This window comes from Gorilla gorilla, chromosome 5, assembly GCF_029281585.2.
Source record: "Gorilla gorilla gorilla isolate KB3781 chromosome 5, NHGRI_mGorGor1-v2.1_pri, whole genome shotgun sequence".
NCBI lineage: Eukaryota > Metazoa > Chordata > Mammalia > Primates > Hominidae > Gorilla > Gorilla gorilla.
In genome coordinates, this window is record NC_073229.2 from 19,376,898 (window position 1) to 19,403,694 (window position 26,797).

The 26,797-nt window shown below is 42.8% G+C and overlaps 1 protein-coding gene and 1 long non-coding RNA gene across 6 annotated transcripts in view; one reads left to right on the forward strand and one right to left on the reverse strand.

Moving 5' to 3' along the window:
- Positions 1-26,617, forward strand: LOC109027369 (uncharacterized). Of its 2 annotated transcripts, none has more exons than XR_008680832.2 (7): positions 1-448; positions 7,713-9,052; positions 11,324-11,415; positions 19,325-19,480; positions 19,639-19,730; positions 20,298-20,422; positions 24,074-26,617. It is a non-coding gene; the product is annotated as an uncharacterized lncRNA (long non-coding RNA). The 2 variants fall into 2 exon arrangements; XR_008680833.1 differs by lacking the exon at positions 24,074-26,617 and adding an exon at positions 20,526-20,668.
- GMDS (GDP-mannose 4,6-dehydratase) overlaps positions 1-26,797 on the reverse strand; it is a 623,184-nt gene that overhangs the window by 134,703 nt on the left and 461,684 nt on the right. The gene's annotated exons all lie outside the window — the stretch shown is intronic.

The window sequence follows — 26,797 nt, forward strand, 5'->3', positions numbered from 1 at the left end:
GAAGCTAAATTTGATGTTTCATTTAATCGAATATATCCAGTATGTTACCATTTCAATACAAAATATGATTGAGATATTTCACGTTGTTTTCTATGTACCAAGACTTTGAAGTGTAGCCTTTTGTCCTCACAGGACATCTCCACTCAGAAGAGGCACAATTTGAGTGCTCAGCAGACACACAAGGCTGTGGCTACCACGCTGGGCTGTGTGGGGCTACAGAGCCAGCCTTATGTTCAAGAGGGAGAGGGAACCTTGCTATGTGACACCCTACTCTAATCCTGTTTGCTCATCCTGCTAAAACCCTCTGCTGGGGCTTCTTGGAGAAGGCCTCCTCATTTTCTCCACAGCACGGCTGGAGGAATAATGGCCCCTCCTCCCTTCTTGGTCATTATCTCCACCTCCTGACTTCTTCAGTAGTGATTTCATCAGCGATGACAACTGGGAGAGAGTGAGTGTTTGAAAAGTAGTACAACTAGCTCCTAATTTACAGGCACTTGACGTTTGAATGCCTGCCTGCCTCATCCATCCACAAATGGGCACTCATACCACACTCCCTCCCCAATTGGAATACCTGGGAGTAAACACCTGAGAAACCCTTTGGAGTTTGGTGAAATGTAGTGCTGAAGAGGGGGTAGGTGTTCTGAAACGTTAGCGTGCATTAGAATCATCTGTCAGGCTAGAAGTGTGCACTGCAATCCTCTGGAAGATTAGAACGCAGGCTGCTGGCCCCCTTGAGGCCTGGAGCTACAGATTCAATAGGCCTGGGTGGAGCTGGAGAATGTGCAAGTTCCAGGGTGAAGCAGGAGGCTGCTGATCTGGGAAGTGTGCTGAGAAACTCTGTGTCTAGAGCTTGGGCTGGGAATCAGAAACCCGCGTCTAAGCTCCAGCCCCACTATTCACTGGGTGACTTCTGGATTATAGGCGCGGTGGCTCACGCCTGTAATCCCAGCACTTTGGGAAGCCGAGGCAGGTGGATCACCTGAGGTCAGGAGTTAGAGACCAGCCTTTTCTCAAAGAATAATAATAATCCCTACCTCAGGGGGATGTTTTATTTATTTATTATTTTTGACACGGAGTCTCACTGTCGTCCAGGCTGGAGTGTAGTGGCACGATCTCAGCTCACTGCAACCTCTGCCTCCCGGGTTCAAGTGATTCTCACGCCTCAGCCTCTAGAGTAGCTGGGACTACAGGTGTGCGCCACCATGCCCGGCTAATTTTTTCATCAGGATGATGACAATGATGATTACATATCTTGAGGGAGTTACTGGTGCCCGGGAGAACGTGTAGTTCATCTCCACAACCAAACTCTTGCACCCATAAATAGTATGGGGAAGGAAGACTGATAGGGTGGAGTGAATTAAATCCTGATTATGTTAGTCACAGCCACAGAATTTAATAGCTGGAAGGGGCCTTAGAGGTGTTGTCATTCAATTCCACAAATGTTAAAGATGAAGCAGCTGAAACTGGAGAGATTAAATGGTTCACCTGAAGTCACACACCTGCTAAGTGTTAGAGCTGGGGCTGGAACTTCAACTCCCTTTCCTGTATTCTTGCGACTGCATGATGCTCGTGTGCATTCTCCTAATGGCTGTGTGTAGAATACATTTTCTTGTTGAAACTCTATTCTACATGCTGGTTACAAATAGCTGTGTGGACTTTTGTGCGCTAACCTGGGGACCTGACCAGACAAGAAATGAATGTTTACAGTGTACCTGCTAGTTGCGGGGCACTGTGTTAGAGTCTGGTGATAGACCATGTAGGAACAGACAAGGAAGACACTGTGCCTGGCCTACGTGCTTTAAACATTTATATAGGAAAAAGGGTTTTAAAAGTCCAAATCTGATTTAAGAAATAACTTTTGGGACAGAGGCTTCAGGTAGTTATCAGGGAACTATCAGGTATGGCTCCTTTCTAAAACCTTCCTCCTAATAAGACTGTCCCCACACACTGCTCTTGATGAAGGAGTCAAGCCAGGTGTATTTAAACCACGTGATGTGTCCCTGTGCCTACTGCACCCCAGCCCCCCACCCCCCAACACCCTTCGGTTTCCATGGATGGAGACCTAACATATTCTGGGCCAATGGGAATGTCAAAGACATTTGCCGTAAGAGACCCAGAGGCAGAAACAGCAGGAAAGGGCTGAGCACCCAGCCGTGAGACTGTCACTGGGGCGGAGCCAGCTGGAGCGACTGGGAGGCATGAAGACCTGTGTGGGCAGCAGAGTGGGAAAGGGAGCCCACGAGAAGGGAGGGAGTGAGGGAGATGTGCAGACACAGAGGAAAGCAGATCCTCCTTTCCCATTCCTGCGAGGTGCCCTGAGGCTCCTTACAAAAAATCCCGTTTTCCATGAATTTCTTTGAGTTGCTTTCTGCTACTTTAGCAAACAAGTTTGGATAAAGAGCAAATAGGACTTCTGGACCATGAGTATATGGGACCAGTTGTGTATCAGCTCTGTATTCAGTGGTAAGAAGAGAGCTCCAGGGGGGATAAGTCACCACCTGTTGACCTCAGTATCCAGTGGGGAAGATGGCCACTTGCCCAGCCAGCCACCAAAATGATGGGAGAGGGGCCAGTGTGAAAGGAGCTGTGGGAACACAGAGGAGACAACCCAGCACACCAGAGGAGGAGGAGTACTCAGGGTCCTCATGAGGGTGCCATCAACCCATGGCCCCCGCAGTCCCCACCGCCGAGGACCGTCCACCCTTGAGCACCTCTAAAGATGGCAGGCTGGGACATGCACCGTCTTTGTCACTGGGGACCTAGTGTCCTATGCAACTTGTTGGTTAAAACTCATTTCAAATGTGTTTCCCCAGTGTCTTCATTCACAAAAATCAAGATGTCAAGTTAAAAGTCACTCTTCCACTCAGTACTCTGAAAAACATGCTGAATATAATTAGATTTAATCATTCTTCTTTTAATTTTTGTTTGCTAATCTGAGAATGTCCCACTATGAGGAGTATCTGAGCTTTGTTCTTTCGGGTGGTCCAATTGCTCTCACTAACTTGATCTCACCCGGGACTGGGATGGTCTGTTGGCATAATGATTTCCCAGATGCTGACTCTGCAATGTCCTGGATCAACACAGATGAAAAGGGAAGCCAGTTGTATTTAAGAAAACAATGATTATAACTGTAACATTTGAGTGTAGTGATAAAGGAGGAAAGAAATTCTACTACATACATGCAGTCATCTAGAGAAACCTCCCCTTCCATGGAAGGGCCTGTCCACATGACTGAAAATTAAACAAAAGGCCCCCTGTGTTCTCCAAGATTCAGAATAAAAATCAAGAGTGTACCTTGAAGTTCAATTATTTTAAAAACACATTATAGATGATCAAGGGAGTTTTTAAAAAATTAAGTCTACTTAATTCTAGATGAAATCTGGAAAAACAAGTAGAAAAAGCCTACAACGAATTAACACTTTTAAAGTATTTAACTTATCAAGTATTTGAAAACTCTAAAATATCCAAAAGATAATTTAAAAAAATCTTTGAGAAACTTAAATTATCAGGTACTGTGAATGAACATTTATTTTTTGGTGACTAAAATTCTCAGTAGTCTGACAAGTTATCAACGACTGCTCAAGATTGTTAACAAGAAACCCTGTCTAATACTATACAGCACCATAAGTAATGTCATTTACGCCAATGCTAAAGGTTGAGTTCTGAGGAGCAAGCTTTTCTGTTAATATAACACAGCATTTTTCACATTCATTTCATGTGAATGAACAATGTCTTCATTGTTTTCCTGAACACTAATTTAATGTTGTATTTTTTTTGCTTGTGTCAATGAGTGTCAAAATATTGTTCTTTTAATACATGAAAGTATTTGCATAGAGCTTTATTACTGATCTTCAGATGTTAGCCAGAGGCAAAATAAAACAGAGACGCTCCAGTTGGGAAATCTCGCTCACAATGAAAAGCAAGAGTCCTTAACATATTCTGCTCTCCTGCCAATTTTTCTTCCAAGTACACAATGATTTATTTACTCCATAATTGGTGAAATTAAAAGCAACACTGGAGACGAAAAAAAAACTATAGGAAACCCTTTCCCTAAAAATGAAACAGAGACTTTGCAAGGAGGAATACAGAAACTCTAAGAGGAAGTACTAAGATGTAAGATCTTGACATGAATTAAAGGACAATCTGATATAAACCTGATTACAGAAAAAGCCGAGAAGCACAGTGTGTTTCAACCATGAAGTGAGAAACACAGAGGAAATTTTTATTAAGTTAGGCCTTTCAGCATCATCTCATCATTAAATGCTCAATTGCTTATAACCGTCTGCATTTATTAAGAAAAATAAAGCCACCACATTTTCTGCCTCCACAAAGTTGAAGAGTCCATAACCAGGTATCGGATGTGGTTTTCAATTCTGTTTTTTCCCTCCCTAACACTAATTATCTTGCCATTTGGTACTGCCAAAAAAGACAAAATACCCTTTCAGAGAGGCATGGGCTCTTGCTGACGGGTTACTCACGACGAAACTTCAGGGCTGTACCCAGGTTGTGGTCAGGAGTGAGCAGTCCCAGAGCTGGCTGCCAGGGCAGGCTGGTAAAGGCCACGATCGCACGGCGAGCAACCCGACCAGCCTTTCAAGTCAAGTGTTGGCTTGTAGACATATAAGTTAATCAGCTATGAAATAACCACCACAATGTACTTATTGATCACACAGGGCTTATGATGAAACTCTTGGCCCAGGGAAGATTTGTGCTTCTTTCTTTCAGCCTCCAACCTAAGAGAAAGAGCACTTTGAGGTGGTGTTTATGAAAAGGCAGATGTTAACTTCATGATTTCAACCTTCCCTTCCTTGGGAAGATGAGAAACACGCTGCGTCTTCAAAATAAAGCATACCAAGCCCAACACATTCACGTCCCTGTTCATTTTTTACAGAACTTGATATTTTCAGTGTATTGTGGTTATTATTAAGGTAAGAGGATTTAGAAAGTTTCAAACTGATAAATTTTAAACGTGTTACCCTAATTTCTTTGCTTCGAGACATTAGGGAATGCTGATCATTTTGTTTATAAATCAATAATATCAAAGAATAGCAATTGAATGTTTGCTCCAAAAATCAAAACTATGTTTTAGAAAGCTGGTAGTTTTAAAGTGCTAGTGTATGTACAAGCAGAATGTTTAGTATACTTTTACTGCTCTTGAAAATGAGCTGGTAAATACATGTGGTAATTATACTTTCTGCTCAATCTTCGGTTCCCATTTCTACTAAATTCTTTCTAAGATTGCAAAGGGAAAGACAAGGTGGGTGAGGCTGACTGGTGCTGCGGACACCTGCGAAGATGCTGGCAGATGTGGGCCACGGGCCATCCAGAAACGCGAAAAGAAACCAGTGTCTTTTCCCACTAGGTCAGCCCCATTGCTCTAAGCTGTCTTCTAATGTGCATCTTCTTAACCAAAAATGAAAAAGAACAAATTCAGTTCTGATTTCAGTGAGAGGACTATGCAAAGGGGCTGAAGAACCAGTGACTTAGGTCTTTAAGGGAAGCATTCAGTAAGTCAGTTCTCCAAGGGCATGGAGATAAAACCCCAGTGTCTCCCCAAGAGTAAACCTACTGGCAAGTGATAAATCCCCCACTTCCAGGGCGCTGCCCTTACTGTCTGGCGAGGCCACAGACTGCAGGTGGACAGACATTAAAAACCACGGTCAGTGTGAGAATGAACATGTATGACAGTTATGCAACTGCTCCTTCCTCTTTTTCTTTTCTTTCACATAGATTGCCCTGTGTGTGACTGACTCCAGAATAAACAGATTTTTTAAAGATCAAGTATTTCTAACAGTAAAATGGATTTCCGGTTTACCCAGGGGGAACAATGGGACATCCCAGTCATCATGGTGGCATGAAATCTAGAAAGCAGAAGAACCAGTTTCTCCATTGGTACGAATCTGTCTCCCACTCAGTAGCTCAGTTTGAAACTTTGCTAGGACCACCAGTGAAAGTAGTGAACATCCACTCCTGAGAGTGAAGAGTGCTCCCTGTCTCCACACTGGGGGCACAGGTGGAGGGCTCCCTTGGAGGGAACAGTGCCATTTGCTGAAGCTGTGATCCACTGGAGCTGAGGCACCCCCTCTTGGCAGGCACCCCTGCTAGTTTGGAGGGTCTGCGGAGGAAAGACAGAGCGGGCATTGTAGGCCTGCCTCCTGCTTGTCCGGTACATCTCCTCGTAGTGCTACTGAGGCTGGGGGTTAAGAGTGAAGGAGCAAAGAAAAAAAAAAGCTGTTTGTTTGAAATGATTTTGTTCCCAGCAGTAAAAACAGTGCTGGTAACTGAGAAGGCCTTTCTGTGATCACAAATGTACATTCATACAAGATGGGAGGCAACTATTTAAAGCTGGGAATGTGCTGTGAGGGTGAATACGAAAACATGCACCCAAAATGGAGGCCCGTGTGTGGGATGTGAGAGCCGAGAGGTTCACAGAGGCAAGAGATGGAGGCTTTATGTGTTTCTTCATCTTTCCAAATGAATTATTTTTACAGGAAAATATTTGATGATAAAGGATAGTCTTAATATCATGTAGTGAAAAGAACTCGGACTGAAGTCCTAACACGCTGGGCCCTGTCTGGAATAGGCTTGTCACTTTAGACAACTTACTCATTTCACCCTTGATTTTCTTACACAGGTTATAGGGTTTTAGGTATCCCATCAGATAATATGTTAAAAGCACTCTGTGATCTACGAAATGTTATTGCTGTTATAAATGATAATATTATTGGAGAAAATCCTGGGTTAATGCCTAAGAGATCATCACTGCTCCGTAACGATCGTCAAGATATGATGTGATAATTCCATGGGGCTGTTATCATACCAAACATAAAAACGCTGCATTTTTCAGAGCATGAATTCTTTTTGAAAGATGAGTTTTAGAACTGAATCTGGGGTTTCAACATTTCCATTCTAAAGAATTTCTGATTCCTTGCCCAAAATCGTTTGGTTATATTTAAGTTCTGAAAGAACACAAAAATCCTGGCAATTTATATGTTTGTCTCAACATGCGGGTTTTTGCAATTTCAAGAAAATAAATTTATATTATATAGGTAGATATTTCAGAGGAGCCCGTCTTTTTTTCTGAGTAGGGAGCTTCATGAATTATTGTTAAATAGTGTTCCTTTAATAGTGTTGCTAAATAGTAAACAGCTGTGGGCACATTTTTCCCCCCCCCAGTGTGACTTCTCAGTGAGGAAGAAACCTTAACTGACAGGAGTGATCAGAAGATTTAAACAATTTAAATCTTTTAAAAAACAAAACTAAACCAAAAAGAAAAAAAAAATTTACAACAGATCAGTTAACTGGAGATTGTGCTTTTTGGAACCGGATTCTAACTTAAGCATGATAGCAATTCTAATGCTATCTTTTATTCAACACCATTTTCCTAATTATCTTGGTCTAAATGTTTCCAAACTTTGTTGTTTATTTTGGCATAAAGAGTTCCCAAGGCCACCGCCTCTTTTCCTAGAGCTGGGGATGGTGTTAACAAGAAGGTGAGATGGGAACACAACCCATTAACAAGCATTGAGAAGGCTGTGGTCAGAAAAACCCCTCGAGCAGATAAGAAGGCGCTAGGCAAGAGTGAGCCCAGGAAGAGAGCAAGGCAGAGCCCCCACAAAAATATTCATTCGCATTGTTTCAGTGAAGATAATCAGAAGGATTTCCCTCAGGTTTCTTATAAATAACATTCATTTCATTGTCTAATTTTACAGATGGAGAAACTGAGACATGCTTGGAGGACTGACCTGCAACAGGGTCACGCGGCGGCTGAGCAGGAACAGAAGGCAAATTTCCTGGTCCCTGGGCCAGTTTTCCACCCAATCTACCCCGTCTAAATGAAACGGCAGAAGCTTAGTTTTGATAAGCAGTTCCATGAAAACATGTCCTGTGCCAGATTCTCTCTGGTGCCCGAGACACTCCCCGATGGAGGGTTAGGGCTTGGAGTCCTTTAACTCTTTCGGCACAGTGGAGAAAGGTTTAGGAAATAGCAGAACAAACGCAAAGGCCTTGAGAAGGCCCTGGCGAGACTCAGCCCAGGACTCTTCTCTCTGTCCTATCTTCAGCCCTAAAGCAAAGGGCCGAGGATGTAAGAAGGCTTTCACCTGGGTCCTTCGAAACATGCCTGGAGCCTTTATTAACTCCTCTACTTCAGAAATCAGCTGCAAACGTCCTCTCTCCCAGTGGGCAGACCGGCTGCACTATATGAAAACGACACATGTGAAATGGAGGGTGGGTATGTGAAGCTCAGGATGATTCATATCTTCACAAAGGGATTCGCTGCCCGTCTGTTTAAATGTAATACTCTTTCAGTGCATCAAGATACCTGATTCCATGATTAATTTTTGTGTGTGGCACAGAAGCAAGGAGAAGTTAGCTAATTTAAGCTGATGTGCATTGAGTCACTGGAAACTGGACAGGAGCAAAGATCACAGAACTTTCGAGGCAGCAGATTCATTTGGGCTTCAGGAAACGCGTTGCATGAGCTGTTTCAGGTGCTGGGGAAAGGCTCTGCATTAGAACCCACACCTTCCGTCTCCCGGGCCAGGTCTCTTTGTAGGCCACCACGGAGAGAGAAAAGCATCTTGAGAATCCTAATGTGAGCCAATGAAGAAATGAGTGTCATATTTATATATCTGCTATAACTCACTTTCTAATGAACAAAGTCGCTTACTTTGAAAAGTGATTTCTCTCTTGTGTATGGCTCGGGAGGAGTCTAAGGTGGGCCTCGCTACTCCAGTGCCTCCGGAGCCCAGGTAAGCTCACCTCAGGCAGCCTGCAGAGGCTCTCCCCTTCTAGAAGGCCCAGCAAGCGCCCCGTTTCCCACAGACGGTTCCCACCTGGGGATGTTGAACCAGTCTCACCCGATCTGCTTACACAGAGGAGCTGCACATCGAACATGCTAAAAACTGCGTTATGTTTTTTAAAAACCCAACAAACTCTAAAATGTTAACTGCGGGCTGAAACACTGACTGGACTAAACAAAGCCTGACAATGGGCCAGATCTGGTCAGCTAGGTCTCCCAGCTCAGCAATCTGGCCTAAAGGAGCACCAGGTAAGGGTTCTTTATTTCCTGCTGAATCTGACTTAAGTGTAAAATCGAGCAGGGATCCCCAAACCTTCTTCTCACACCACAGCTGTAGGGCACACTGAACTTTATTCTGTTCAGTAGAAAATGAAATGAACAAACTATAAAATGTAGCTCCTTAGATTTGTTTATAATACAGATTCAATATTTAATAATACTTTTGTTTTCCTAGTTTTCTGAAATTCTTCATATACGAAATGTAAACCACAAAGGGAATATGATTTTAAAACCGGAAACATATTATCCACCCACCACCCCCCAAATTTCATTAAACGCATAAAAGAAAATATCCTTTGTAAAATAGCTAATATAATTACAAAATAATTAGTCACAGAGGTCCTGTATAATAGAAACGACAACAACTCTTAAGTTTCAGTCATCAAGAATCAAGGAACTTATTATTTAGGAAATAAAAATACCAGTTCACCTTAAAGTAAATTTTGGGTTAAAAGGAAAAAAAGATGGCCAAGCAAAATCAAGTTATTACTTCAACCTTATGCCCTGTCCATCTTTTCAAATGTACTTCAGATAAAAACAAGCAACAAAAGCAGAATGTGCTATTGGTGGCCCTCCCTTGAATTCTTCTCTGAGCTGCCACCACTCCCGAGTCTCCCAGACTGACCTCTGAGTCAAGCCAGATGGGACTGAGAGAGATGTTAAGCAAGTGCTGAAAAGGTGACTTGAGTCTCTGGCAGCCGAGTCTGGAGCGAGTTTCTCTGCAAATTCTCTGGGGGTTGTTGCTTTCCAATTTCTCAGGAATGTTTAATTCTCCTCATCCCTTCACTGAATCTCTCTCTGGAGAGGTCAGGGAAGCCTGTGACATCCCCGGAGGGCACTGCCTAACTAAATTAGCATGAGATAACTTTGGACTCTCTCCCAAACATGAAAATACAAGGGAGAGAGTTTCATTAAAAACAGAATACTAGGTGATCCCAGTTAATCCCAGCTCTAAGCTGCTGTAGAATTGCTCAGTGTTTACATTTTGACTCTCTTCTCGGTGACAGCTCACCGACTATACTGCCAGCTATGTTATGCATACAGCTTGCCCTCAGCTGACCAAACCCTAGTTTCATAATAAAGGTAAAAAGTGGGTCTGGCGGTGTTAAAATAGGTATTTAGCCTGTTTATATGTTACTATATGAAGCAGGAGATCCAGAGGTAAAAAATAAACATTTCAGTACTGAGGCCTTTAAATATCTTTTAAATCAGGAAACAGGAAACCTTAATAGGTAACATGAGTCATTAACCATATGAATGTGTGTAAACAGGAGAATATCTAATGTCACTTCAGTAAAGCATACAATGTCATAGAGACATGCTTTCTATTATATCCACAAATATTTGAAAGAATACATTGTAAATATTTAGAACGACAGTATAATTAATAGGATATGTTCAAAAAGTGCAAGGATGGTGATTTCAGCATTTGCTTCTAAAAATTTAATTGGAAGAACAGTTCCAAAAAAGGGATCAATATTGCCAGCTACTACCAATATATGACAGATAAGATACTGAAGAATTCAAACTTGGGTACATACCTTAGAACTGCTGCTTCAACCAAGGAGGTACTACGTTTACTCATTCCTTCATGAATAAAAGTTTCTTGTTAGTCACTGTCACATAATATACAGGTTGAGTACCCCAATCTAAAAATCTGAAATCTGAAATGTTCCAAAATCTGAACTTTTTGAGTGCTGACTTAACGTCCAAAGGACATGCTCATTGGAGCATTTCTGATTTTTGGATTTGGGATGTTCGACCAGTAAGTATAATGCAGATACTCCAAAACCCAAAACATTTCTGTTCCCAAGCATTTCAGATAAGGAATACTCAATCTATATATTTTGCTTTGATTTAAACATGTTTTTGTATCTTTTGAATATTCATAATTTGTAAAAACTGGCACTTCACAACTCCTATTTAACTACTGACATTTTACAGACTAAAAGAGTTATGCTTATATTTCTCATTTTTTGTGTGCTTATTCATTTTCAGTTCCTTTCAATATTCCTTCAATATTGTAAGAGATAAAAGATAGAGAATAATATACCCAGGAGAGGAAATAACAGCTTACTCTGTCTGATTATACTATATTCTACAGAGAGAAAAGTACTCAGTGATAAAAAATTATTCACTAGTATATTATAGTTTAAGTTAGGTTATCTACTGATGTAATTCGTTCCTAGAAAAGTCTTTTATTTTGACTTGGTGATTCTGTGTGATCGACTTTCACTCAAGCTTCACAACAATAACTGACACTAATAGAACTGGGTTTACGGAGATAAAGAGGAAGCGGATCCTTCTCCCAGAAGCAACCAGTGTAACAGAAGGTATGCAGTCTAACTTGTGAGTAAACAGAATTCTGGAATGTCCAATACTGGGGTAACAAATTCTCTCAAAGCTGGAGGAAATAAAGAAAATGACACTTTAACCTGTGTCAAGCTACTTCTCAGCTAAAATCCAAGTTATATTCACACTGAAGCTATGAAAACACAAACAACCCAGGAAGCACAGGGATGGAATTGCTTGGCATTCTGTAATTCCCTGCCTTCCCTTTTGCTAACCCCTCATGGGCATTTTCAAGGGGACTGGCAGGACTCAGTGAAATCCTCAGCCACTTAACGAGGCTATTAATTGGCCAGGAGGAAGACTGAAGCCCAAGCTTCGACCTCAATAGTTTAAAGCTCTAACAAACCAACATCAATTAGCACAGACACAAAATTTTGATATCCTTTAGGTAACACAGAGTTTAAATGTTTTTTTTGTTTGTTTGTTTGTTTTTTTTGAGACGGAGTCTTGCACTGTCACCCAGGCTGGAGTGCAGTGGTGTCATCTCCACAACCAAAAAATGTGTGATCTCTGCTCACTGCAACCTCCACCTCCCAGGTTCAAGTGATTCTCGTGCCTCAGCCTTCCAAGTAGCTGGGATTATGGGCGTGGACCACCAGGCCTGGCTAATTTTTGTATTTTTAGAGAAGATGGGGTTTTGCCATATTGGCCAGGCTGGTCCCAAACTCCTGACTCTAAGTGACCACCCGCCTCGGCCTCCCTGAGTGCTGGGATTACAGGTGTGAGCCACCGCACCCAGCCTAAATCTAACTTTCTAATGATTGATATCTTTTGTTATGAATGCTAACTAAAATCTTACAACATTTTGGGGTTCTCTGTTTAATTTTTTAAAGCACTTATTATTAACTTTTCTTGAGTCATGGACTCCTTTGAGAATCTGATGAAAAATGAGGATCTCTTCTTCCCTGAGAACTGCACACACGTGTGAGCCGACACACGGACACATTTTTACCTACGACTTGAGGAAATTCACAGACAGCTTTAGACCCTAGGTTAGGAAATTTGGATTATCAGAGAGAAAGCCACAATTTCCAGTGATCTTTCACTCACTGATGCTTCAATTTTGCATGTGTTTACTGAAGACCACGCGTGAGGCACTGTACGTAAAGCTGTGTGGGACACAAGGAACTATCGAATCTTGTTGTGGCAGTGGAGAATCTGACCGTGGAGCATACATAGGGTGAAGCCGCAGACACCATCAACGCGGCTGCTCCAGAGCGCCTCTGGGATGGCCGTTTCCTCCTTGGTGATTTGGAGTCCCTGCCGTGACCCCACGGTGTGGGGAGTGAGACAATGAGAGTGAACAGTACTTGCTTTGTAAGTGGTAAACCACTGTGCAAGTGTTAGCTGTTGGTTTTATGAAGTCAAACTTGCTTTCCTGTTTTGAGAGCCAACCATTGAGTAGTAAACCAAAAATTTATACCAGGAAAGTGAAAGTGAGATGGCAGAGGATTAGTCAGAAACATCCAAAAGGGTCTTCTTAATGAGGATAGAAGATCACTTAATCAGGAGTCTGCATACCAAAAGCATCCAGTCAACTGTTCTGAAAAGGTATTTTAAAATGATGATCCAATAAGAAAGAAAACTGCCAAGGTAATAATTGAAGAGGCATTTGCCATTGCAGCATGGAGCTCTGCCTGTGAGTTTATGAAAAGTGTTATTTTAATTTCCATTTTCAGGCAGTCCCAGATATTTTTGATATATGTAAAATAATGAGCTATTCATGTCTTCATAGGATATATAAACAAACTAAAATTAAATAAATAAGTGAAATGTTTATAAGGCATAGTCACTTATTTCTTACACAGAATATGCTAAAATAGCCCCTCCCTGGTGTTAAAATATCAATATTCTTTTGGAGTGAAGCCATCTAAGCCTGAAAGTGTGATTAATCTGGAGCGTGTCAGCTACCAGACAGTCAAACAAATCATATTCAGTTCCAGATGCCTCCCACTGAGGATGGCTGTGCTGGGGGTTTCTTTGTCTTCTCTTCTTCCTCACTCTCTTCAACCTAACTTAGGATGCTGAAAGAAACCATGAGGAAGGCCTGGGCCTCAGACACACTCTGGTTTGAATCCCAGCTCTGCTACTTAATGACTGTGATGCTGGCAAGTCACCTCCGCTGTAAAATTATGATAACAGTGCCTCCTTTGCAGGCCCAAACAAAACGCACAAGAAAAGGAGTGTAAAGTGCGTGGAACGGTGCCAGGCAAATAGTAGTGAGTCAATACAATGGTGGCTACAATAGCGTGCACTGATGATGCCATTTCCTCTGAGTAAATTGGATGCATGCATCCTACAGCTACATAGCACTGTCTGTTTTGCAGAACACCTTCATGCAGATGTCATTTGTTCCTCATGACAGATTTCTGAGTTTTGTGCAAATCTTACTGTAACCTGCGAGATGTTCGCTGATTTGTCAAAGTCACACAGTGCAGAAATAAGAAGTGGTCCAACTGAAAGCTGGCGTTTGACAATATCTGATATGTCCAGCCAGAAAAGCATCCTACATTATCAGCATCTATTGATACAGTATGATGCTCAAGCTCAGCTCTATGAATACTGTAAAAATTCATGAAGGGGAAGAAGAGAAGAGCTATCTGAGAAACACGAACATATATCTAGGAGGCAGTCAGTCTCAAGAGAAACTTTAGAGTCTAAGAAAGAAAAGGAAGAGCAGGCAAAGAAGGTTTTTGTGTAATTTCCAACAGCAATAGAAAGAACAGCCCTGTGAGCGGAAACCTGTAGCCTTACTGAGGTCTGGGCTTACAGGGACTAGAAGAATGATATTTATGAAAACAGTACAATAATGTGTCCAAGTATACACTGCCCTTTTGTAATCTCCAGAATCTCATGCTATTTTCAGTTACTGTTACAAGGAAAATGAAGAAGGAGACAATGAATTGAAGACCATAATCAAAACCCAATGCATGAGCTCTCTCTTTTTTAACCCCTGAGGGTAGGGCAAGGAAGGAATATGCTAAAGAAAAGAAAAAACATGTTTCTTATAATTGGAAAGTGCTTGTAGTATGTGTGGAGAAATTCTGATGCACATAATTTCCTGAGTCCTTTCTTTTAATCCCCAGAGAAAAACATGGCATACTCCCTTCATTTGAATCTGCACATAAAGAGAAAAGGCAAGTTTCAAATCCAAAGGGGCCATTAAAGGATTTCACTGGGTACTGGAACTGCATCCGACAATGGTTAGACATTTTACAAATTCTACTTATTTCTTCAATTAAAGTAAAAAACGCTTGAACAGAGATGCAGAGGTCATCCACTGAAGTTTGGGGTGCAACATCATCTGCCATCATGTGCTGGATTATCTAGACTAGCAAAGCACCAGGGAGTATACGTTCGTGGGGACTGGCATATAAGAACCTTGAAAACCAGCTGATGACTGCAGACAAAGCCTGGCTGAAAAATTGGTCAGGGTTCGTGATGATACCAAACGTAAAAAACAAAAACAAGCACGGACTCAGGGTCTCTTCGCTTCCTCTCCACTGTTCTGTAGGTGGTGGCTTGTCAGCAACAACTAGTTTCTAGAAAGAGAGTTTTATTGAAAATACTACCTCTGTATTCCTGTTTAATATTCCTCATGCTTAAGCTGAAATGGATGTTTCAGAGCAAAATAGCAGTTAAAAAGATTACACAGGAAAACTTTTGGCTGTCATTAGCTGGAACCAATATTGTAAAATCATATTCTTACTTTGTGAATAACAGAGCCTGCTAATCCCTATTTGCAAACATGAGGCTCAAATGGCAGGGTTAAAGCAAACTGCAAGGACAGAGGAGGCTCTTGGCAAGGAGGGTTTAGACTAACTCACTGGATGATGAAAAAAGGCAGTAGAAATTCAAGGGGAAAAACAGAGCATGGCCTTTACATTTTATATGCATTCAAGGCAGTTAGAAAATGCACAGAGGGTCCTCTTTTTTTTTTTTTTAACTTTAAGAGAAGTCTACTATTTGAGAACAACATCTATATTATTTGGGTTCACCAAAGTCTTTCTCAATAGTTATGATATTCCTTGAAAGTAACAGCATTTACTGAATAATTCTCTAAATACAACTCTCTTCTCTTAACAAGGTTATTAACGAAAGCTCTGACCACTGCTTAGAATGTTTAGCGCTCAGCAATGTCTACGTGTTAGGCATGAAATACATGTTGGTGCTAAATCGTTTCACAAAGTGGTTGGGGATGCCTGGGGACTACAACCTGCGGAGTGACGCTCATGGAGGAAGAGGGCTGCCCTTGGGCAGGTGCGTGCACATCGGAGGGAAATCTGAGCATCTGCGGTGTGACAGCTTCACAGTGGGCCAGAGAAGGGCTCGACTGGCTTGGAAACAGGCCTGTGCTGAGCAGCGTCGATGGCTGTCAGATGGACTGGCCCAGTTCTCCGTGGGGAGTGTCTGACACAGGAATTCTAACCGTTTCACTCCTCTTGAGAGGATTTGCAAGGAAGAAACTACCATGGAGGTAATTATATCTTATTCCAAGAAGGAAAGAGTTAATCAAGATTTCAGTCTCCTTGGGAAGCACCCAGGAGAGTTTCACATGAAAGGGTGTAGACTTGTTTTTAAGAAATATCAAATCCATTAACAGTTTATGAGTATCTCAGACTTCAAACATTTACTATTGGGTCAAAAGTTCAAACCACTATACACTGTACATTTTTGAAAAACAGGAACTAAACTGAATTTTGAGTAGTAGCTTTAATTTAAAGCACAGAAATGACAAACTATTTGAAGCCAAACATGACGTATAAAAATTAATTAAAGAAAATCTTGAAAGAAGAAAGTGATGACCATTGTTGCTCCTTAAAAAATTCCCAAAGAGCGCTGAATATATCAGAGGAAAGGCCTTATAAATAAATGAATCAAAACCATAAGAATTCTACTTCCCTCATCTCTTTTCTTAGCTGTAATGTTCATACAAACATAGCTGCAGAATAAAGGACAGTATATTATCTGGTGTGGAGAGATGTACTGTCTTCGTAACTCACTTGTGCCTCATCACTCACATGTCACAGACTAACCACCCCCGCTGCGGAAATCACAGCATCTATCATAGGATCTTTCTGCATCTGTGGAGGACACTCAGAGCAATGAGTTGATATGAGATATGGAGTATATCCCACAAGGAAGAGGGGCAGGCTCTCAGATGAATTATGAGGGTCATTCCTTCACAGCTGGAGATAGTTTTCATATTTTATAAAGCAAAGCATGAGGCAATCTCTCACTGTGTTATTAAAGTGGATTAGGGCCCATCAGCATCCCCAAATGATGATTGTGTGTAAATGTGCAGACACACAGACAAACATGTACATGAATGCACACACTCGTCCTTCTGTCTGTCTCACCAAATATCCAGGAAAGATGTTTCAGGCTACAGTCACATTGAAAACATATGTGCAGAAAGGCATGCTAACTCATGTTGGGGTGGAAACGACTTCACCTAAAGAAGGAACAGCTTCCAAAGCTCTCCTCTGTGGTTATAAAGAAGCAAACTTTCATCAGTCATCACTGCAGTCATCTGATTGAATCAGTGTGGCATGTAACTTCAGGGATCAGAAGACTGGAGATTGAGGAAAGGGAACTGAGTTTCAGAGAGCTGAAGGTGAGCAGTTCATCAGAGGCAAGGCCAGGCTGACTAGCGAGGAATATCTTTGGGACCAGGCAAATGACTGCCCATTCCAGGGGGAGTTGAAGGGGATGAGAAATTTCCAAGCGGAGCCTGCTCGATGGCCTCCTGTCTTTGGCTTATTCCGAAAGACAAGTCTGTTAGGGACAACAACTTAATAAAATCTGTAACAGCTAATACGATTGACAGGAAAAGTAATAATAAATCAAGGACCCAGGAATGAAGTTCTTCAGAAATACCAAGCCTTCTAGAGAAGAGATAGAGAATTATGCTAGCAAGCGCATGCATGGCTGAAGGTGGGGAGTTTTATGGGCAACCTTGGTAAGACCCCACTACTCATCTTCTTTAGTCATACAACGTCTTCCTTTCTATCTGCATGGTATTTGGAGATACTGGAAGAGCCAAAACTATGCAAATATTAAAAGACAAACACTGCATAACCACCACCAATTCCATAGGGTGGCTGCTAGCTCAAAGGCATCTTTGAGTGTCTTAGAGGAAGGTGCCTTTTCCTTTTACTCTGTTGAAAAACTATATTAATATGTTGATTCTTACGATAAAACACTTTACTGTCACTTGCCAGAAAATTACCACAAGTATACAAATCAAAGATGTCTGTAAGAATGGCACTCTCACTGGACATGATGTGCTTGGACCCACTATACTTTGAAGCTTCCTTGACCTCATGTTTAGCAGGGGTCAAAACACATTACTTTGAAGCCTGTGTATATAGAGCGATTTGTAGCTGGCCTGATGCCCTGCTCCAGGGATCCAGGGATATAAAAAAGGCAGTGTTTTGCCAGATAGTTTCCATGTTGCTGTGAAATGAAATTTTTTTGTTTTTCTTCTAGAAACTTCTGTGGCTTGGAGTTGAAAACACAGTTCTTTGAAATACAGAGAAATTATCCTACACTTTTTCAAAAATATGAGTAATAGATGGCTGTCTTTACATAATAGTTATTTTTTCTTCAAGTTCTCTGAATTCTCTAAAATGAACATTTGTTCTTTTCTGTCTTTATTGTGAAAAAAGAAAAGTTTATTTTTGAGAAATAAAAAAAGGGAGATGGGAGGTATGTGGGGTTTTATGATAATATTCTACTGAGCAATACAGTGGGTGTCCTGTCCCCTCCTGTGCTGTACTAGCACAGCCTCTGCACTGCTACCATCATGGAATGACACGGGCAGCCAGCTGGACTCGGAGACTCAGTGCCTGCATCAACCTCCAACGAAAGCCGTGACCGTTCAGAATCCGGAGTTGACTATACACCAGGCTCAAGAAGACACAGAGTTTTCTCAACCATTCATGGGAGGGCAGTGAATAAAGACCATTTCTCTTTCCATCGAGTTTGGAAAGTCAGAGGACAGTTGCTGCCTCTCTTTGAACAAATGATGCAAAAATACATAGAATTTTCATTTAAGATTTCGTTAAATCTAAGGCATCGCCATTATTACGAAGAATTATGTCCCACACAGAATTTTTGGAATATTAAATCCTTGGTTTTCAAAAAATGGCCTGTGGGGCCAGGTGTGGTGGCTCACATCTGTAATCTCAGTGCTTTGGGGGGCCGAGGCATGGAGATCACTTGAGGCCAGGAGTTTGATACCAGCCTTGGCAACATGGCAAGACTCTGTCTCTACAGAAAATAAAAAAAAAAAAATTAGCTGAGCATGGTGGCATGTACCTGCGGTCCCAGCTACTCAGGAGGATCACTCTGAGCCCAGGAGTTGGAGGCTGCAGTGAGCTATGATTGCACTATTGCACTCCAGCCTGGGCAACAGAACAAGACCCTGTCCCTAAAAAAATTAAGAAGGTCTGTGGGCATCACTTGAGAGTGAAATATGTGGACTCTTAGGCTCTGTTTCAGATTTACACCATCGAAACCTGCCTCTAAGTAAACTGTCAAAGCACTGATTTTGCTCCTTTCTATCTGGGCACTCAACTTGCCTGCCCTGAAAGACCATTAAACAGGAAATGCGCAGATATATGGGTGAAGACTGACACTCTTCTCCCCCAAGATCTGCCAAGTCCTGGGGGGATGTGGCCCAAACCTCATCAACTAAGGAAGCAACAACAAGAGCATCTGTAGGTGGGGATCTGGCCAGAGGTCCCAGATGATAGATGAGGTGTTAGATAATCATGAGTGTGAAAACAAATGGCTTTAGACACTAATTCTAGGCACATTTTACTCTGTAAAATTTGGCATAATGATAATAAAGCCCCTCACTGATGAATGCCTACTGTGTGCCAGGCACCATATGGGCATGCGCCATACCCCTAATCCTCACGCCAGCGGTGAAACAGGTTACATGGCTCCTGCTGGGTGGCAGAAGACGGAGGGGAGACGCACTGCTGCGCCTACATAGCTCAGCTCCTAGGCGGCCTGGAGATCCTGTCCACTTCAAAGGTAATGTTCATTCCACTATTCCACACTGCTTCCTTAATGTTCATGTTGCTTCGGAGGATGTGTGATATTTTTTTCAATGTGGCAATTCTAGAAAGAAACTAATCTGCTTATGTTTTTATTTTATGTTATTTCTATATTTCTTCTTGATATACTTCCAGATTTACTGCTGAAGGCTGAAGTCACTTTGTTTTGAAAAATTAAGAAAATACACACACACACCAGCTCCATCTGGAGACTCCACTTCAACAGTGTGAGTTACACCATCACTCTGAAAAGAGTTTCCCGAGATTGTAATGACATCAATATTTCTAGGAAAAAGGAGAATGTTGAGCAAGTCTCTGCTCCTGAAATGCAATTATGTGCATTCAGCAGGCATGTGCAGGGAATAGAACTAGAGTTTAAATTAGATGATCTCTGGATGAAATTCACATTTGTGGAGCACTTTCTTCTTCGGGGGATGGAGGGATAGCAAGAGGGTATAAAGTACCTTCTCCATTATAAAACGCAAACTGTTCTCAGCAGACGGCTCACCATGAATAACGAACCAGGGAATTAAAAGCTTTAAACCTGTTAAAGAAGCAATATTAAGTTTGGTATAAATATAGCTGAAATAATCCAGACAGTTTTATGACCTTACACCCCAAATAAAGGTGAAATGCTGAATTCTTTCCCTAGAAATAGAGGTAAACACAGCTAACAGATGGAAGAGCTGAATGGAAATTTCAATAAAGAGGGCCACAAAGAAGCATTTGTAAGCTCAGGGGTGCACGCATTAAAAAAAGAAGCTGAAAAATGGAACTTTGTTTTATTTTGATAGAGTGCCAAAACAGTACTGCATTCCTTAAAGAGCTGAATAAAGGATCGAGTTAGACTGGCCTTCTCAACACCTCACGAAAAGCCCCCTTGGGTCTCATTTTGCTGGGATGACTATTTATATGACAGGTAAGGGAATAATTGTGCTGGATTCTGTTACACTAGGGCCTCTGTGACCCCTAGGTCAAAAGAGCAAATGCAAAAGTGACAATGTGGATAATTGCCTGTTTAGGATAATGGAATACTGATTGAAGTCAATTATTATAACACCTGAAAGATAAATGAGCTGATGTTAAAGGTTCAGTGGAGACAGCAGACGAGTGGAACGGCAGGCACTGTGCTGAGGACTGGCCAAGGAACTGTGGAATTCAAGAGGAGGGGGCAGCCTTCCTGACCTGGAACTTACTCCAGCCTGGAGTGTTCCAAGATCTAAAATAGGTTAGTTTGTAAAACATGCCATAAAACAGAAATTTAGCCCAATGTCTCAAACTGCAGGATTAGAGTAACATTAGTTAACGTGGCCCTCCATTAATTTTCACTATAACCTCTGAAGGCCTAGACTTGCCCCAAATCCATTATTTTTGTCTGTCACTGGAGGGAACTTTCCCTTCCTGCCAGCCAGGAAAAAGCCTGCTGACGTTTGCAGCTCAGACCTCAAAGCTCGTCGACAGCAGCAGCCTGACCAGTGTGGGCCAGGACTGTACCAGCTCTGCAGTCAGAACTTGGCCCCTTGCATTTTCTTGTTTTTTTTTTCTCTTATAGCAGAAATATGCCTGAAAATGTTTTTCCAACCCCAACACCCCTGCTGCCCTCCTGGTTCAGGTTTCTTATTGCCGTGTCTGGCCCTTCAAAGGCCTACCCCATCATCTCGCAGTGCTGGCGTGGCCTCCCATGCCGATCCCTGGACCAGTCCTGGCTGGGGTGGGAGTGAGGAGGGAGCGCTCAAGTGGGGGTCTCAAGAGAAATGAGCTGTACTCTGTTTAGAAATCAGACCAGATGTGATCACCACCGTCCACATGCCTCTGGGTACGAGGACAGCCTTCCTCCAGCAGCCCTCTCAGGGTCATGCTGGAGGACTTTCTGTCCAAGGCTCCACTTACTGGAAACTTCAGAGGAGGGTCTTTCATCCCCTGATGCTCCCCTCTGAGCCCAGGCCCAGTTCTGACCATTCTAGCCCAGTCCCACTAACACAGCCTCCTGGCCAGGGGAAGTATCCTGCTTCTGGAGCTGGAAGTGCTCCTGTGGCATCCTGATGAATTTGCCAATGCCCAAGGTCACAGATCAGGTGAATTAACAGCCTGGGACTCTACCTGGGCCCTCTGCCTCCAACTGCCACCACAGATAAAGGTAACTGTGTGTGAATTGAGAAGCTTCTAGAGACAATGACTCTGGAAGGAAAGTTTTTGATACAGTCTGTGATTTTCCAGCGAGAAACAGTGCGTGTGACCCCTGCAGAGACAATCCTCATCTCCTCCATGAGCGTGCGTCTGTGTGAAAAGGAATGTCCTCTGATAGGAAATGACCCCAAAAGCGCTCTTGTGTTTCCCATCCCCTCCCAAGAACAGCGTATAAGCAGCTGCACAAGCATGACTCAATCATGGATGCGAACCTGTCCCTCTAACTGATAGTGGTAAAATAAAAAAAACACTGACCAAATTCAATTTCTTCTTTAACTGATTGAAGGCCACAGATGTAACTGAGCGAAGTGTCTGTGTTTCGAGGGCACAGAGCGGAGTGGAAGTCGGCCCTGTGACTGTCATATCAGGCATATTTTAGTGAACACCAGACACAGCCAGGCTGGTACCAAAACTGCTGGAGAGAGTCACCTTTCCCAAATCCTGCCTCGGTTGGCTGAAGGCCACCAAAGGCACAGTGTGGTCCAGTTCTGAGTTTAGTCTTTTGAGGACACATCCCACCCAACAGCTCTCTCAGGCCAGGAGCCACTGTGAGCACGCCTCACTCAAAGTGGGGAATGGACGCCAAATCGAAAAAGAGTGAAGTGAATCCAACACTCTCGCTCCGCTTGCAGCCTGTCCCTGGCTTATATGTAAAGATACATGCTGGCAATTGTGTTTGGTATAAGTAAGTTTGATAAGTAAAAGTTTTGTTTTCTAAATAATGATTTCTAATCCTTTGGCAATGTGTGACTTCAGGCAAATCACTTCTCCAGGCCCTAGTCTCCCCATCTGTATAATGGCAATAATACTATGTAGGGCCACAGAGATTCTTTTAGGGGTTGAATTACAGTACCAAGGATGCTAGAAGACACACAGAATGTATTCAATAAATGGCAACTACTACTGTTATTATGGGTTACTCATGCAGTGGCAACGGTGTCCCCACAGCTTCCTGGGAGTGCTTCCTCTGCTGGCCTGGGAGAGGACGGCATGGCAGGGCCTCCACCTCTCTGCCTGTCTGCAGCACCAGGAGCCTTTTGGTCAGTTATAAACCCTCTCCTTCCCCTCCTGCTTCCCAGCCTCTCCGCCTGCCTGAGGAGAGTGGGGCTGCTGGGTGCCAGGCCCAGGAGCTGGCTCCTGCGCTGCTCTGCCCATCCTCTGCCCGTCTCCTGCCCAGGTGCCGGCAGCATCAACACACAACGGCTCACTGCCACCTCCCCAGGCTGCAGGGCTCACTCACGCCATCACAGGAGTTCTAGTGCCTGGTGAGATGTCAGACTCAGAAGAACTTTGCCATCTTGTTTTGCTTTGTTATACACCAAGGTGATGATTCCATTTAATCAGAGAGACTGAACTGTAACCCAGGATTTACAAATTACATCAAGGAACCAAACTTATATTTTAAAAACTAGAACCAGATTTCCCTTTTCCTTTTCCTTTCACATCTCATTCTGAACACAGTTTGAGTTTGAAGAATGGTCTGTGGGGAGCGAGTTTTTCTCTGAAACTGTTGCAGTTCGACAAAAACCAATCTGTGTTGTAAAAGCATCGAATCCCAAGCACCCGCCTTAAGTGGGAAAACACATGATTGCAAGATGAAGGAAATCGAGAAGGCACATGACAGCTTGCTGTTTAGAAAAAGCTCTTTGCTGACCAACAGTAAGAAAATGGCCTTGTGTTTCAGGGAACCAAGGCAGGCCTCACGAAGGGGTCTCCAGCTCTGCCTGGCTCCCTGCCTTCGAGGTCCTTCCTCCAGGTGTCCTTGCTGCTGGTTCAGGTCCCGGGTGAAGGACAGAGCTCAGAATGGGCTGTGTTCCTGCTGCTGCTGGTGGTCCTTGCCCAGTGTGCAGATTGCTGCCCGGCTCCTGGGCTCTCGCTGCTTATTCTCGCTGGCGTGGCTTTCTGCTATTGTGCTACTCTGGGCCCTGGCCTGGGCTTCTAGCCCTCTGCTCCTCAAGCTGACTCTGCCGAGCCTTCTGCCTACTTCCTTAGGCCACTGCTCCCACTGGGCCTGATGAGCTTGAGTGCCTGCGTGTGAAAGCTGAACTCTAGGGCCTACTCCCCTCTGCTGTCTCCCTGGCACCCTCACACCCAGGTGGGGCCACCTCAAGTCAAATGTGGTGATGGCTCTTCCACGTGGCCTTAAGCCCTCTGAATTGTCAGCTGGGAGAATAACGTCCCGCTGTGAATATCCTCTGAAATGAACCCTGCTGGTCATAACTTCCTTTCCTTTCAACTTAGTACTGAAAGATGAGTCACCAGATTCCAATATTCCTAATGGTCATGGGGGCCTTTGTACAATTTTATAGTACTGTAGGAATAATAATTTAGAACTGGTGCAATCCTCTCAAAGCAACTTTTTTTTTTTTTTTTTTTTTGGCAGAAGCTGATTTTTAGAGAATCCCAGCTGTCCTGAAATATTGATGAGCAGGAGTAAAGTGGGCTAACTTCAAACACAAATCCCGGTCCCTACACCTCGCCGCCAAGTTCAACAGACTGCACAGCAACAGGCTGTTGTGCTTGGATCAAAAGGATCTGAGAGTCTTGAAGCAGGCTTGAAATACAACTGATTTTATGATGAGTAAAATTAATCCAATGGAATTCTATTGAAACTGCATGGAGGAAAGAGAATTTGACCCAGTTTAGTCCAGACTCACAGAATTTGGTCCAATTCTTTCATTTACTACCTTATACCAACTTAGCCCAAAATATATTCCCAGCAAAAGACCCAGTTACATGTATTTAAAAAGCATGAAGGAAAAATAAAACACCAAACCAATAAGCCTAAACATAGGTGTACTGTAGGAGTCACTGTTTCCAGATGCCCATAACCAAACACACTCATCTGCAATTTAAGCTCTGTGAACATTCATTTACTTATTTATCTTAAGGACAAATAGATAACATTTTTATTATCTCATCAGAGGCCACAGGAAGCTTCAAATCTGTAATCTTTTAATAATATCTTTGCAGTCCAAGCCTTAAGACCAACTTTGTTAGGACTAATAAAAACCTGAATTTAGAGAAAATGGGACCATCTTCAAACACAAATTTCGTATTACCCATAGAAGGATGAATGCTCTTTATAAAGAGACTTTGCATAGACATGCCTCATGGCTAACTGGCTGATTTTTAGAGCTTACTGATTTTAACTCACTCTTGGCAAAGGCAAATATTAGGAAGTTGTTAGGAAGGGATAAGTACGGGTGAAATGAGAACATAGATCAAAATGAAATAAAACACTTATAAAATAATTTGACTAAATGTCCACTGTGGGCCAGGCACTACCCATACTTGGGTGTGAACTTGTCTAATTCTCAGAATAACGTTGTAAAGGAGGCATTATTATTTCTCTGTCAAGAAAGGATCACAGAGGCTGGGTGTGGTGGCTCATGCCTGTAATCCCAAAACTTTCGGAGGCTGAGGTGGGAGGATTGCTTGAGCCCAGGAGTTTGAGACCAGCCTGGGCAACACAGTCGGACTCCGTCTTTACAAAAAAAAATTTAAAATAGCCGGGCATGTTAGCATGCACCTGTGGTCCCAGCTACTCTGGAAGCTGAGGTGGGAGGATCACTCGAGCCTGGGAGGTCAAGGCTGTAGTGAGCAGAGATCACGCCACTGCACTCCAGCCTGGGCAACAGAGTGAGACCTTGCCAAAGAGAGGAGAGGAGAGGAGAGAGGAGAAGGTTAAGAAACTGGTATAACTAGGGGAGTAACTGGGGAGCTGAATTCTGAACAAGTTATTTAACACCAAACCTCAAACAGGACTTAATCACTCAACTTAAAGCACTCTGATATCCCTTCCTTTGGGAGATCTTGCTCCTGAGGTTCCAAGGGGTGCAGGTGCAAGTCTTAATGGGCTCTGATATTTTAATCATCTATTTACTTGGGCATGTCCCACAAAATTATACATCCCTTGAGGGAAGTATGGAAGTATGGTGCTTCGTTGACCACTGTATCCCTAATGCCTGACTCAAGTATCAGACAAACACTGAAGTCAGGATCCACACGTCAAAAACAATCCAAACGGAGGAGCACGATTCTCTTACTGTTTGCAATATAGAATCTGAATAAAATTAGTGAATCAAAATAATAAAATGCACACTGAATAAATTTAACCTTTCCTTGTTCCTTAGGAGAAGCCATGATGTTTTACATAGGTAGTGATAACATTGCTACAATAAATACTTGGCTATTTTAAGAGGTGGTAATTTTATTACTACTGAAAATACAAGGTAGAGAGAAATTTGAAAACATTCAGTAGGTATAAGCTATCTGACAAGGAAGCTTACTCATTCACATTAATAAGCTTCAAATACACATACTAAAAGGCCACGAGGCTCTTTGTACTTAGTGACAGAAACGACATTGAGATGTGAAGGTTACTCTGGGTGACTATGAAGCCCTGTCCCTTGCCCCTGGGTCTATGCAAGCCCTGGATTTTGTGATAACTCAGTAGGTTGTGACACAAGATGAACAAGCCTAAAAAAACCCCAAACCATGAACATGTCTCAACTTCACTGAAGGCCTTAGTTAAGGCCCTAACAGCAGTAAAAAAAATTAGGAAATTAAATCTGTTGTAATGAAAGTAATACTTGTATGTTATAGGTGGGCTATTTATTTTTGTCCATTTAAAAAGATTTCTGAGTATAATAATATGGGACAGAGACCTGAAAAGTCAGTTTGAAAATCTTGACCAATCTGACCAACATGGTGAAACCCCATCTCTACTGAAAATATAAAAACTGGCTGGGTGCGGTGGCGGGCACCTGTAATCCCAGCTACTCAGGAGGCTGAGGCAGGAGAATCACTTGAACCTGGGAGGTGGAGGTGGCAGTGAGCCAAGATCACGCCACTGCACTCCAGCCTGGGTGACAGAGCAAGACTCCATCTCAAAAAAAAAAAAAAAAAAAAAAAAAAAAGAAAATTTTCGCAAAACTCCTTCCCTTTCCCCTGCCTGAGGATGTTCGGTTTGCCTGATCCCAGGACTACCCGGGGCGGGAAGGAGAGCAGAGGCCAGAGCCAGAGAGGAGAGAGGAGACAGCAGATTTGGCCGGATGTCAGAGCAAAGTCTGGAGCTGAGAGGGATAAAACAAATCTGGAGACA